Source organism: Urocampus carinirostris, chromosome 5 (assembly GCF_059441175.1).
Source record: "Urocampus carinirostris isolate Australia breed hairy pipefish chromosome 5, RoL_Ucar_1.0, whole genome shotgun sequence".
In the NCBI taxonomy this organism is placed as follows: Eukaryota; Metazoa; Chordata; class Actinopteri; order Syngnathiformes; family Syngnathidae; genus Urocampus; species Urocampus carinirostris.
The window spans coordinates 40,209,427-40,225,263 of record NC_142353.1 but is presented as its reverse complement, the minus strand read 5'-3'; positions in this window follow the sequence as shown (position 1 = coordinate 40,225,263).

Sequence of the window (15,837 nt, the reverse complement as noted above, 5' to 3'; positions counted from 1 at the left end):
ATATCCCGTCATTTGACTCCACTGCGAGAGATTTACTTGCAATTTTCTGTTTTACTTTGGTGTTACGTTAAAATAAGAAACAAAAATATCTATTTGTCAGGAAGATCATGAACAATATGACGAAAGCCATTTTCAGGAGCAAGGTTGTGCTCGCTACTGAAAAACACTTGATAGTTACATTTACTAGTTACTTCATTTGAAATCGAACTCAGTTACCCCTCAGATTACTAAAAAATAAAGTAATCTCATCTCATCTCATCTCATTAGCCGTACCGCTTATCCTCATTAGGGTCGCGGGGGGGCTGGAGCCCATCCCAGCCATCTCCGGGCAGTGGGCAGGGGACACCCTGAACTGGTTGCCAGCCAATCGCAGGGCACACAGGGACAGACAACTCATTCGCTCATTCACACCTAGGGACAATTTGGACCGGCCAATTCACCTGAAATGCATGTTTTTGGAATGTGGGAGGAAACCGGAGTGCCCGGAGGAAACCCACGCAAGCACGGGGAGAACATACAAACTCCGCACAGGAAGTCTGGAGCTGGATTTGAACCCACGACAGGTTCCCATGACATGAACTGTGCCGCACAAGCGCTAACCACTGTGCCGCCGTGCTGCCCAAAATAAAGTAATGTTACTACAAAAGTAAAGATTAAGTTAAAAATTACCGTACATTCTTGCATAGAAGCCAATCCAATAAAACACTTTAAGGGGCCGGTCACACAGACATTTGCGGCTGAATCACGGCTAAAATTTTGCGTTTTTTTTTTTCCCGTGGTTGCCCGCGATGGAAAATGCGCAAAATTGGCCAACCCGCTGTTCATCGGTGGTATGCCCGCAAAACAGACGCCGGCGACTGTTCCGCTTCCTCATCGCGTCATTTCTGCGTCATTTTCTCGTGTGGACCACGGGTATAAAAGCTCCCGAGCCGGTGTTGTGCCCAAATCCGACTCCTACGCAACACCACCACCCCCCACCCCCTCGCGTGAACGTGCATTCTGCTGCGATCGCTTTTGTTGTAAGCGTGCATTGACGTTGGTGACTTTTTCATCCGCGTTAACAAACGCATTTTGTAGAATACGATCGCACTTTATTGTTTAAATAAACGCGTTATATACACTAGGATCTCCCATTGTCGCTTTATAGTTTTAATAAGCGTTTTATATAGAATATGATCGCTTTTGTTGGAAGCGCAGCAGAATGCGCGTTCACGCGAGGGGGGGAGGATTTACCGTTCGATTACGTTCACAACAAAAACAAAGACGGAATGGTTTAAGTTGTATTACATTTCCAACAAATGCAAGACGAAGTGGTTTTGGTTATATGTTCGCCATTACATTCCCTAAAAGTGAGATAAAACGAGGTAAAAGTGGTTGTAGTAGCGAGGGGATGCAAATCTCGGCAGGGATGCATTTCTCGGATAACACCGGGCTGTAGAAATCATAACCGCTCAAGACACAGTCCCGTGAAGATCAAGATTTCAAGCTATGGCATCATTTTTATTTTATTATCTTGAAAAGAAATGTCAAGAAATAAAAGTGGATTAAGACGAGGTCACTACGCTGACGGGGATCCATGTTCACCCCCTTGACGTCTCGAGCACAACTGACGTGTGCTCGGCAAATCGCGCTGTATATACGCGGAGAAAGGCGTTTGACTGTCACACGCGTAACACGCTAATTTCACGTAATAACACCGCGATACAGGCGCAGAACATGCTTATACCATGCTCCACCCACGATTACCCGCTGAAATTTCCCGTCCTACCCATGTGTAACCACGCCCTGGCCGCGGCCAGAGCACGTCGTTCCGCGTCATTTCCACGTCATTACCTCGTGTTGACAACGTGTGCGGCACGCGGTTTAACACGTGCTCAAACTTTTGAGCAGCTCAAAACTTTTTCGCGCGGCCAACCGCGTGTGAATTTCCGACCGCGAGTAAAGCACTGCTGTATCTCGTCTATATGGCGGTCTCAAAACGTCCAACAGCGCCCAACAGCGTCTGCTTCACTGCCAGAAATTTCTGGCCATGGTTCAGCCTCGATACGCTCGTGAAAGGCTGTGTACCCGCGCTCTACAGAATTGATCAGTGCAAAACTTTTGCGCGCTGCCACCCGCGCGCGAATTTCCGACCGCGTGTTAAGCACTGCTGTATCTCGCCTGTATGGCGATCTCAAAGCGTCCAATAGCGTCCGCCTCACAGGCAGAAATTTCTGGCCGTGATTCAGCCGCAAATGTCTGTGTGACCGGCCCCTAAGCTAGCCACATAATAATAAAATAAGTACAAGAAACCGTGGACACCAACCTCTGAAAGAGTGAACCCTTCATATTTCTTAGCATGTGTAATCTTATCAGTTTGGCGAGACACTCCATTCCCATTTTGTCTCTGGGCTTCAAACCACATATCTTTCTCCATTTCTGGGTACTGTCCAAGTCATTTTCCTTTTTTTTTCAAGCATGGCATATTGCAAAAGTAATTTTACAAAGAAAGACCAAAATTCAACACACTTTTAGCGTATGTTCTATGCTTATGTTTTTGTTTCTGTAAAAGTCATGCTTACACACCACGTGCAGCCTACTATTCGCTACTGGTGACACACAACCAAATATGAGCATATGAGCTGACCCACTGACTGTATTTTACCTTTATCCTTTTTCCTTTAGCTTAACGCAAATAAAAATAATCAACCCTTCATTTAAACACTCCTTATGTACAAAATCGGCAATGATGATAATCTGCATTGTAATTCAGTAAATGAGCAGCCGAATTAGTAATTTTTGAAATAGCCGTTTGGATCCTATTTTAGAAAAAATATGAAAGAAACAGAGAGGGGGTGAAGCCCTAATAAACCAGTTCATGACCTATTTTACAAAGCATTTCTCGCCAGCTGTTAAATGGGAAAAAAATATCCCCACTACCCTTTTCAACCAATGGTGCCATCTAGAGGAGTCAAAAATACATGAAAGTGCTTCATGAAGCTTCATTTGTCCACTCCCAGCCTGGGGGGGTACAGAATACCTGGTAAGTCAACTGGAGACCTCAAAATAACCTTATTGTGACCCACACAATGGTTAGATGTCCAGAACTGAAGGATAATTGCTTTTTTTTTGCTATTGTCCCAAGTGTCTGTTGGAAACATGTTTTATTCTACTAATAAATCACTGCTCCAAGACTGGTCTCTTCTCGAATAGCAGCAGAGCTAGCTATGTCTTTGAAAATGTTTCTAGTGATTAAATGAGAAAAATCATAGGGAGGCCAGAATTTAACGAGCTGACAGAGTGCTTCAAAACTGGAACAAGTGCCTTGCATGGTGCTTGTGCTGAATAGCTCCAGAGGATATTGCCCCCAACTACTGTCCAAGAGGCTCTCCAGAGTCAAGTGACTTTGATGGGCTGCCCCGAGAGCCCAAAGCTTCTCCGGCGTAGGAATGTCAGATGCAGGTCCTTGTGATGTGAGGAGAGGGATTTGAGCACAGCTTTTTGTTCCCGGTCTCTTCTTCCGACATGCCAAAGAATCTACGCCATCTTGGTCTACTCCCCGAAGGATACTGCTACGATGTTTTTTGAGACAAATTGAATTTTTTTTAGATACATCAAAGTCTTTAGCTGTTTGTCTCTTGAATCACCAAATAAAACAAGTGTAGCACCCCTTACCTGTAACTGGTGTCAGTCCTGATGCCGGAGATATTTTTGGGATACATTAGCATTACCTACCGTAACTTCTGCACTACAAGCCGCTACTTTTTTTCTAAGGAGATGAGGAAGATGAGGACGGTTTACCGTGATTTTTACAAGTACGGTATGTTTTTTTTTTTTACCAGACCCGTTTACTGTGTTGCGAGCGTGTTGCTAGCGTGTTTTGGAATAAGGGAGCGTGGGACGACGTATATATGACAAAGATGCTTTCCGACACTGAGGAAGACGACTTCGATGGCTTCAGTTCTAAGGAGGAAGATGAGGACGGTTTACCGTAATTTTTACAAGTACGGTATGTTTTTTTTAACAGACCCGTTTACTGTGTTGCGAGCGTGTTGCTACCTGTCTCAGGCACCGTTTGGGATGAAAGTTATTATTATTAAAGCTTTGAAAACTGTATTTGCAACAGTAGATTTTTGTAATGTATTTATTTCAGACACTTATTCATATATGTTTCCTACGGGCGAATAAAAAAGAAGGGGCGAAAAAAACGCGGACTGACGGGAAGTGGGGACCGGTAAAGGTGAGTGTATGTGGACGCGGCGGACAATAGTGGATATATATTCTTCCCACCCTTACCTTTGGAAACATACACTTTTTTCCTTGGATTACTTTCAACAGGACCCGGACTCTGCAGGTCTGCATCAAACCTTAAGTACCGGTATCATTTTCCGTTCATTTTGCCGGCTGGGATTTTTGGACTGTGTACTTTTATGAGGGACATTCAGTTTCAATCGCGGGACTTAGTCGGGTCTGGGTTAATTTTGTGTTTGTGTTACATTTTTTTAATGTGGACGCATGTGGCTTATATACAGGTGCGGCTTGTGTAAGTACAAAATCGGTTTTCCTCTTGAAATGTGGTGGGTGCGGCTTATAATCAGGTGCGCTCTATAGTCAGGAATTTACGGTAATTGGTGGCATTCAAAATAAATAAGAAGCCTGTATAAAAGTCTTGTTCCTCTCCTTTTAACAAACTCAAGATGAATGAATCAAAGTATCTCTTGATTCAAAGCATCTCTTGTCATCAGAAGACCACTTTTTTTTCATGTATTTATTATGAATGAGTGAACAGACAATGTACTGGTGAAGATCCCACCCAGTAAACATAACTTGTGCGTCATTATCCATTCATCACCATGTATTGTTTGTTTACTGTGGCCCCATTCTCAGTGAGCCAAAAACCAAGCGTAGTAGAGGGAAGCCCGGAACAAAGGCCTTTCTTCTCCACCCGCCCGGGCCTCAGAGACACTCTCCACTCAGCCATTCAATGAGTTTTTCTGCTGCTTCTGAGCGACAGTTGAATCACTGAGAAGCTTTTTTTGAACTACAAGAATTGTTTTATTTGATATTAAATGTGTTCTTGTAAATCAACCAGTAATTTGTTAATTACAAATACATAGTATTTAGAATAGCTTAGGAGACCTGAATGTCTAGCACAGCTGTGCTACTTCTTTAAAACTTAAGGTTGAGGGTTGGAGTAACCTTAACTGGACTTGAGGTGCAGTTTTACAGTGTATGCATGAGTTTGTTGTAAGGAAGGTCCAGCCCAGCTGCTTTGCTGGGAGGTCTGCTTTTTGTTTGAGTCGCATAAAGGCAGTACAAGCTGGGAAGAAGGCTTTTCAGCTGAGCCCAGCTCGGCTGCTTTCAGAATCCTTGCACTCGCTGACCATGTCATTGAAACTTCAAGACACGTAGTCTGATGCTCTTTGTGACAGAAAGCTATTATTACCACTGAAGAATCTCGGCATTCAATCAAAGATTTAATGGAGCAAACCGTAGGCAAAACAGTCCTCATACCCATTTTTACATTTGTTTGTAATAGTCTAATAATAGATCTATACATGGTTGGATTTATACATACCAACAGTTATAAAGGTGCTATACCCCACAAAAACCTACTCCTATTTTTCTATGGAGATGTTATTAAATATGTTTATTAACTTAGTGTTGAAATGCTTTATTAAAAACTCCTCCACTTGTCAAGTCAAGTCAAGTCATGATTATTTTTGACGCCCTTAATCACAAAGAGTCTCAAAGGGCTGCACAGACCACAGATTATTGCAAACCACAGGCTATTATGACACCATCCCCTGATCCAAAACCTACATGAGGGCCAAATAATACACAGATATTGTCAACATAAAATATAGGTTATTCATATGTTATAGAATAAAAGTGGGTTTTAAGTTTAGATTTAAACATTTCCACTGAGGTTGCAGATTGAATCTCAGGGGGACGGGCATTCCACAGTTGAAATCCTGGCTCCTCTGTGTTACATGTCGAAGTGTCCTTGGGTAAAACACTGAACCCCTAATGTCTCCAATAAGCAGGTTAGCGCCTTGCATGGCTGCAGGGCCACTATTGGGAAATGTGAAGCACATTGTAAAGCGCTTAGGGAAGTCTTGACTTGAAAAGCGTTAAATGCAAATCATTTCATTTAACCTTAAAATCACATCTCTATCAGGAGACCAGAACAGACCAGGAAACCCCAGAGCATTCGTTTCAGTTCTTTATTTAAGGAAGCGTTCAGGGCTTGCGGGAGACGTGATGGCCGTCAGACGTCAGCAGCGGCGCCGGAGAGATAGCTTCGAATCAAGTGGCCAATCGGAGTGCGGAAGTCAGGCAGGTTGAGTTTACCGGGGCTGGAGAGGAGATCGAAGCGTGGGTCCGAAACAGGTCGGATCGGAGGCAGGCAAAAACAGGTAAGCAGAGTTCTTAGACGAACGGGAAATCAGGAGAGTCGCACAGAGTTACAAATGTACACTCTGACGAGGAAACCTGGGCGCAGCACGCTTAACAGCGAAGTGCCAGCCAATCAGAAGGCGCCCAAATGATTGCTCCAGGTGATCAGAGTTAGTAATCATGACAACTAAGCTAATGGAGCCAATGCAGGTTAGCTAAAATCGGGGTAATGTGATCAAACTTTCATGTTTGAGTTAAAAGCCTCGCTGCAGAATTTTGTACCAGCTGAAGGCTCTTGATTTTGGACTTGGGGAGACCGGAGAGTAGTGCAATACAGTAATCGAAACGGGAGGTAACAAATTCATGAATTATAATCTCCGCATCCGACTGAGACAGCGTAGGGCGAATTTTAGCACAAGTCACTGCATTTAGGTAGACCAATAACTAGCATTTCGGTCTTTTCAGAGTTAAGGCGCAAGAAGTTGAGTGACATCCATTATTTTATCTCAGTCAAGTCAAGTCAAGTCATTTTTTTTTGTATAGCCCTAAATCACGAAAAGTCTCAAAGGGCTTCACAGAACATTACACTATATTACACAGACTATTTTTCAGAATATTATCATACATTCCCCTGCTCTGGAGCCGACGAAAAGAGTAGGTTATTCATATGCTATAGAGTAGAAGTGAGTTTTAAGCTTAGATTTAAACATTTCCACTGAGGTTGCAGATCGGATCTCAGGGGGAAGAGCATTCCACAGCACCGGTGCCCGGATGGAGAACGCTCTCGAACCAGCAGAACACTTTTTTGCTCTTGGGATCACCAGAAGACCGGCCCTCTCAGAACGTAGGCTTCGGACCGGGACATAGGGGGATATCAGATCTGAAAGATAAGAGGGAGCAAGTCCATGTATGATTTTGTATAATAGTAAAAGAAGCTTGAAATCACATCTAAGGCTAACTGGGAGCCAATGCAGTTTAGCCAGGCTCAGTGAGGTAGGCCTCGAAATTCCCAGTTTAGTGATGGTTTTTCAGGGTCTAAAAATCGCTGTTAACAATCGCTGTACAGGGAAAAGGTGTTTGTCAGATAATTCATAGATCTCACGGAACAACTCAGAAGTTCATGTCAAAGAAGATGAATAAAAAAAGACTTTGAATGTTTTCTAGCTCTTGTCTATGCACTCACAAGTGCGTAGGTGATTCATGCGGCTTGTATCCCCTGGCCTGCTTTCTGACCTGAATGTACGAACACAATGGATCAGCGTGCCGCTAATAACGGAATCCTATGCCTGTGGCCTTTACATTTTGCACGGAATAAAGTTCAGGTGTCAGTAGTTCAACTGATTTATAATGGTGAAGAGGTTGTGATTAAGTGCCTGCGTCACCGGATTCCTCACCGCTCATTTGGGGAATCAAGTAGTTTGTATCCTAACAAGATAAATGACCTGCTGGATGTTTGTAACCTTTCTTATGTGCACTTTCCCTCCAATCATGTGCCACTGCTCCCCGGCTTCATCGCTGACTTTATTTATAACCAGACCCTTTCGGCATGCTCGTTGCCTATTTTGTGCCCGCGCATGTGTTTTCGATGTTGGGATTGCAGTATTTGCTTAATTTAGCCATGTATGCTAAACCTTAATGGGTAAAACAAAATAATGAGGGAAACGATAAAATTTTTCCGGGAAATAGATTGTCTGTTGGAGTCTTTCTATATATATATATATATATATATGTACAGTGGAACCTCGCTTCTCGACCATAATCCGTTCCAGAACCCTGTTCGAAAACCGATTTGTTCGATCACCGAAATTGTTTTTTCCCATTAAAAGTAATGTAAAATCGTTTTAATCCGTTCCAGCACCCTGAATGTTTACCATGAACGTAAACATGAAGCTAACCCAGGCTAATCGTACGTTCGCGTTAGCGTAATCTTCCGAACGAAAGACTACGCTAACATGAACGTGTAAAAATGAAAAAATCAGGTCGTTTACACGTCATTTAGCACCCGGGTCTCCACAAAAAGTGGTGAGCGGTTAAAGGATAAAGAAAAGAATTATGAATAGGATTTCTTACCTTTGTGGTGGTCTGCAGAAGCCATGCTCTATTCCCTCGAAAGAAGGGAAACTCGCACACCTTCTTCATTTTGCTATTATTTCTTTCTTAAATGCAATAGTTGTACGCACTACTCTTCTTTTTCACCTGTAGCAACTTTGCTGCTTGCATCGACCTTCTTCGGAGGCATAATTAGGGGCTAAAACACTCCGTTCACCGATATTAAGAGCGAAAGCGAAAAGAAGTGCGCGCGCACGTCATAACAGTTCTTCACGAGGGGTGGGGGCAATCTGCACGATCTACACCCGTACGCTGCTCAGCATCGCACCCTAGCGTACCGGCGTTCGAACTCCAATTTTTTTTAACGAAAAGCAAAGCAAGAATTTCTCGAAATTTTTGGTCGAGAACCGATTTGTTCGAACTGAGAGGCGTTCGAAAACTGAGGTTCCACTGTATATACCACAGCCATATCCCCCTAGTGGGAGGTGGATAGAGTCATTTCTGACCCTTTTTGGGAGATTGATTTAGAGGAGGCAATTCCCAGCCCCCTCACTCAACCCAACTGAGGTGTTGGGAGACATTAGGTGAGTCTTTCTAAAGGTTTCAATTGATGATTGTTCTGCTCGCTCAACTCTGCCATTTTATACATTGAGATATAATTTTCCTCAATGTTTCTGTCCGCTGCCTTTGCTCTGAAAATGCTGGTCTATTGTGATCCCATGAGCCCATTCTTTTGTCTTTTATTAGCATATTTGGTATTGGAGTAATCCAAAATTAATTGAAAGTAATCGAGTTAAATTAACCCTACCCAACCCTGCACATAGTTTAGTGTATTGTTACCCATCTAATGCAACTTTGTCATCCTGGAAGAGGGATTACCTTTGTTGTAGCCCCCTTTCAAGGTCACCTATGCTCCTTATGCTGAGGTTTTGGAGTTTTTCTTGCCTGCATGCTGGTTTCGGGGTATGGTATAATTGTGGCCTGTGCACTCCAGTCGAACGTTTTATCCATACAGATAAATCTAACTTCCAGACTTCCTGTGCGGAGTTTGTATGTTCTCCCCGTGCTTGCGTGGGTTTCCTCCGGGCACTCCGGTTTCCTCCCACATTCCAAAAACATGCATTTCAGGTGAATTGGCCGGTCCAAATTGTCCCTAGGTGTGAATGAGCGAATGAGTTGTCTGTCCCCGTGTGCCCTGCGATTGGCTGGCAACCAGTTCAGGGTGTCCCCTGCCCACTGCCCGGAGATGGCTGGGATGGGCTCCAGCCCCCCCGCGACCCTAATGAGGATAAGCGGTACGGCTGATGAGATGAGATGATAAATCTAACTTGCCTCTTTTTTTGTGCATGTGGCAGAACAGCTGCCCATGCTCTGGGGACATTTTCAATTAGGCCCGGTGATGTGCTCCCACCCAGCGCTTGGGAGAAGTTTTCACCGAGCCAGGTGACCCAAAATACCGGTGACACTTATCCGGGGCTCGGATGTCACCCGCGAATAAACGGCATGTCAGTCAGGCCTCGCTCCTGCTGCCTGCAGACAGCCTCTGTCAGTGTCAGAGCAGGAAATGCCACCTCTCCGCTGACAGCTGCCCGTGCCGCATTCCCACCCACATCCAGGGTGAGAAAAAGAGCCTGGCAACTCCCCACATCCACTCCGCGAGCTGCCATGCAAACTTAACATCCTCCAACTCGCTTGGCGCAGCGGCTCACATTCTGCCTTGACAGCACTCGGCTGTATATCTAAATAGAGCCGGAGCCAGGCCTGTCCCTAGAAAACTTTTACATTCTGCTCCAATCGGGGGGGATTTGTCGCTCGGGAAGAAGGATAATGAAGCTGTGTTTTTTCTCTGGTTGCTTAAGGCGCACTTTCCTGCAGACACGAGCATGCTTGGATTGGATTAAATGAGCTCTCCTTGTCCGTCCAGGTGAGGACGGGAGAGAAATGTGGAGAATCGCGGGGCTGAAAAGAATTAGAGGCTCTTGTATTTAGTGGGTGTCAAAATAACTCTGTCAGGGGTGGGTGATACTGGGAATTTTGGTATCGATCCGATCCAAATAAATAGTATTGATTCATACTGATCCAATACCGATACTTATTAGCTTGGAAATGTCATGATCATTGAATCATTGAACCCGTCCCTTATATTAGAATTTCGATAAGCACAGCACAAAGATTTTAGGCAGTACCGTAAATTCCGCACTGTAGAGCGCACCTGATTATAAGCCGCACCCACCACATGTTAAGAGGAAAACCGATTTTGTACATACACAAGCCGCACCTGTATATAAGCCGCATGCGCCCACATTTAAACATGTAACACAAAATTAACCCAAACCCGACTTCAAGTCCCGCGATTGAAACTAAATGTCCTTCATTAAAGTCCACTGTCCAAAAATCACTGCCGGCAAAATGAACGGAAAATGATACCGGTACTAAAGGTTTGATGCAGACCTGCAGAGTCCGGGTCCCGTTGAAAGTAATCCATGGAAAAAAGTGTATATTTCCAAAGGTAAGGGTGAGAAAAATATATCAGATAAACACATTTACTCACGCAACTCCTTTTTCTTTAACCAACTTTTTACCCCCTCTTCTTTCCTTGTCTGTCCCTCACCTTTAGCGGTCCCCACTTAAACTCGGCACCCCGCGTTTGTTCCGCCCCTCATTTTTCGTTCACCCGTGCAAAACATATCAGAATAAGTGTCTAAAATAAATACAAATAAATACATTACAAAAATATACAGTTGCAAATACATATTATACATGGGTTACACATATTTACAAAGAAAGACGGTACACCGAAAGAGTTTTCAAAGCTTTAATAATAATAATAATAATAATAATAATAATAATATAGCTTTGACAGGGCAGTTAATGGTAGCAACACTCGAGCGCCGCTAGCGAAATTGCATAAATTGGCCGCATCACTGAATAAGCCGCAGGGTTGAAAGTTAGGGGAAAAAGTAGCGGCTTATAGTCTGGATAGATTGGTACAGTCTCTGGTACATATTCTGTTTCTTTTGTCTTTTATTAGCATATTTGGTATTGGAGTAATCCAAAAGTAACTGAAAGTAATCAAGTTAAAGTAACCCTACCCAACCCTGGTCCTAACACATATAAATCAATGTTGTTTTTTTTAATGAATTAAGTGTGTTTTACCACTATGAGGCGTTAAATAATACACAATGTCCCTATGAAAAATTTGGACACGAATACATTTTTCCAAGTCCACTGAAAATATTTTCATGGCAGTCGACGATGTATTAATGTATGTCTTTTCATTGGCGTGTTGCTCCCACTAATTGGTCTTAATTGTTGGTCATACCCTCACGTCATCCTCCTTTAGGTCACCCGGCACGCAGCGGAAGAGAAGCCGTCTTTATTGATGTGACAGCGTTAAATTGAGAACCTTTGGCGGCGTGTCAAAGCCTAATTAATCACTCTAATTTCATCTCTCCATGCATTCTCGGCCATTGAGCGAATGCGATCGGAGGGTGAGGCATAACTGTGTTAGCTAAGCCTCCTCATGCTAATTAGTTTGTAGCCAAGAGATGGAGAGGCCCTACGGGTGAAAGGCGAGATGCTGAAGCTGGCCTAAATGGCCGCATAATGACCAAGGGAACAGTAATCGGAAGCCGGCTCGTTTTCATTACGCATTACATTCAAATTCTTGGCTGTTTTAAATGGCACACGTTTTCTGAGAAGACCCAAGGATAAGATCTTTGATGTCTGCGAGCTCATACGTTACCTTCTTGGACAACCAAGAATGCTCTTTGTGTAAAAAAGAACACAAAAAAATGTACCGGAGCATGTTCAGTAGGGTAAGCGATCTGATCCAAGTCAATACAAGGTGGTATCGATTGATGCACATCCAATATCGATACAGTAATCCCTCGGTTATCGCGGTTAATGGGGACCAAAACCACCCGCGAAAAGTGAAAATCTGCGAAGTAGCGACACCCCTTCAAAAATGCTTTAAAAAGAAAAAATCAGAGTGCAGAAATCAGGCATGTCGAGTTTACCGGGGCTGGAGGGGAGATCGAAGCGTGGGTCGGAAACAGGTCAGATCGGAGGCAGCCAATGCAGGTTAGCTAAAATGTCCGACCTACGAAAGAGTTCGTAAGTTGAGTGTGTTCGTAAGTTGCTTCAGTCCTATATTTTGTATGTTTAATGTTTATAGAAGTATGTTTAAGGCTTGTATAAGTAACCTGTAAATAATATGCTCTAGAAATTGAGATTTTACTTACTTTTGGGACTTGCTCTCCAAGAGGTCCTCCTCTGTGGTAAAAAAGTGGCCGAAAAAAAGCCTTCCGACCAATTTCTCAACCGCATCAAGCTTTCTTATTCCACTTTCATTTCAAAATGAAATGAAATGAAATGAAATGATCTGCATTTATATAGCGCTTTTCAAGTCAGTGACTTCCCAAAGCGCTTTACATTGTGCTTCACGTTTCCCAATAGCGGCCGTGATCTGTGCAGCCATGTAAAGCGCTAACCTGCTTATTGGGGGTATTGGGGGTTCAGTGTCTTACCCAAGGACACTTCGGCATGTAACACGGACAAGCCGGGATTCGAACTGGGATCCCTTAATCCTAAAACGATCGCTCTACCTCCTGAGCTACTGCCGCCCCAAAAGAATTGGCTCACCCCTTCCTTACACTTTAAACCAGCCGTATCGAATGGATGCACGAGATATTAAACAATAAAAACGACAAAGTTCTTAGCACGCTAGCGATACAGTACATGTTGTTATGATCACACACGAACCAGGAAGTAGAAGCCGGATTTCTCCTTCGATGTGGATGCTGGGTGACCTCTCACATCGCCACGCGGTGGAAAGAAGCACTAAAAGTACTGACCTCTACTCAGAATACAAAATCTAACTTGCAGCAATGTCCGAATATGTTTCGATATCTCGAAAAAAATGATCGTATCTGCCGGAATCCGTAAGTCGTGTGTATGTAAGTCGGGGAGAGTCTATACTTAGGTTAAGCAAAATGAAGCAAATGTTATAATTAGGTTCTTTCCAAAAGGAAACTCACACAGTATTTGTAAAATCCAGTAATATCTTATTTTAATTGTATTTTTGTGTTGTTGTTTTTCCCATCGGACGGACTAAACAGCACTTGTGAAATTATTTCTTGTTATATTTCGCAGAGCTCTGTTTTTATATTACCTGTCATACTGGCTTCTCGCTGTTAAAGCCTTTATTACTTGACTTTTTATGAGTGTGTGGGTACATCTGGCCAACGTATTTGAGATCTAAAGGGTCTATCGGAGACGCCAAACAGTAGACCTGAAAGTCTCTAGACTGAAAATTTGCCTGGCACCAGGAAAAAAAATGCTGTGCTGGGGAGAACAGGCTCCTGATCAGAACCACTTGGGGAGTTTTACGAGCGTGCGTAAGAGGTTGACCCTTGTTCCATTTTTTGCCTGCCAATTTGATGATCCAGGAATTGAAGGTCTCTTCTGGTATTCTGGTTTTTAAGTGGAATGCACCTAATATGTGTTTCTTTATGAAAAGATCTAATAAAGATAGATCGAAAGTACTATCATTACGGTGTCATGCTAATGTCTGACATAAATTCATAATTACCGTAAATTCCGGACTATAAGTCGCTACTTTTTTCCCAAACCTTCAACCCTGCGGCTTATTCAGTGATGCGGCCAATTTATGTATTTTTTCTAACAGCCGCCAGCGGCACTCAGGTACAAAAGGTAAGATTTAGACCGGTGGAATATATGCGCCGAGGAAGACTGCAACTTCTTAGCTTGTGCACAAATTAAAGTAGCATAGAAATATCCTCACCATGCAAATTGCAAAAAGAAAGGCACATGAGGCAGCTTTCAAACTAAATGCAATCGAGCAGTCCGATAAAGAAGGAAACAGAGCTACTGCACGTAAACTTTACTTTGCGAGTGTGTTGCTAGCGTGTTTTTGAATAAGGGAGCGTAGGATGACGTCTATATGACACAGTCTCTTTCCCATACTGGCGAAGACGACTTTGATGACGTCAGTTATAAGGAGAAAGATGAGGATGGTTTACCGTGATTACTACAAGTACAGTATGTTTTTTTAATAGAGCAGTTTACTGTGTTGCAAGCGTTTTGCTACCCTTCACAGGCACGGTTTGGGATGAAAGTTATAATATTATTATTAAAGCTTTGAAAACTCTCTCCGTGTACCGTCTTCCTTTGTAAATATGTGTAACCCATGTATAATATGTTTTAGCAACTGTATATTTTTGTAATGTATTTATTTGAGACACTTATTCTGATATGTTTTGCAAATTAAAAAAGAGGGACGGAGCAAACGCAGGCTGACGGGGAGTGGGGTAAAGGTGAGTGAGACCTGTTGTCACAGCAGACAATAGTGGATATATATTTTTCCCCCACTTACCTTTGGAAATATAGACTTTTTTTCCTTGGGTTAGTTTCAACGATTACCCGGACTCTGCAGGTCTGCATCAAACCTTAAGTACCGATATCATTTTCCGTTCAGTTTGCCGGCTGTGATTTTTGAACCGTGTACTTCAATGAAGGACATTTAGTTACAACTGCGGGACTTGAACTCGGGTCTGGATCAATTTAATGTTTGTGTTACAATTTTTTAACGTGGGTGCAAGCGGCTTATATACAGGTGCGGCTTTTGTATGTACGGAATCGGTTTTCCTCTGAAAATGTGGTGGGTGCAGCTTATAATCAGGTGCGCTCTATAGTCCGGTATTTACAGTAAATAACTTTTTTTGTTAGATCTTTTCCACAACAACTAATGAGTAAGCCCGAGCTCAATGTACGTGTGTTCATCATATTATGAGTCGTACGATTCCAGGAACTGTTTTCAAACCCTGCTAGTGTGACTCATTGATGCTGACGTGTACTTTATTCAGTAGATCCGGTAAAAAAACATAGTTTCAGTCAGAGTTGCTATACTTTGGCCAAGTAATGTGTTATTCTTAGAGTCTGAGGTTTTACTATAGAGCAGTGGATGGCCATCGGTGTCTGCAAGGCCTTCGCTGCTGGCCTAAAGCTCATGTAAAAAAGAATCATGTTATGTGAATTATATTTTGTCCATGAATGCTTGGCCTGGAGAGGGATGGGGGCCACCAGGCTGTACTTACCTAGGACATCCCACAGGAAATGGTGCCACTACAACCCTAGTGGTTAAGGGATCCAACACACAAGACACCCCATGGATACGTGTTAAATCATTTCAAATTGTCAGTCAGCTCTCGTTTGTTGCTTCTCCCTGGTTGTGCTGCCTCTAGATGATTGCTTCCATATTTAAGTCGAGTCAAGTCATGTTTATTTGTATAGCCCTTAATCCCAAAGAGTCTCAAAGGGCTTTTAATTTAAGAAATTAACCAATCACATTTCAGCCATTAGTTTTTGCTAGGCTCAGAAATCTACCTG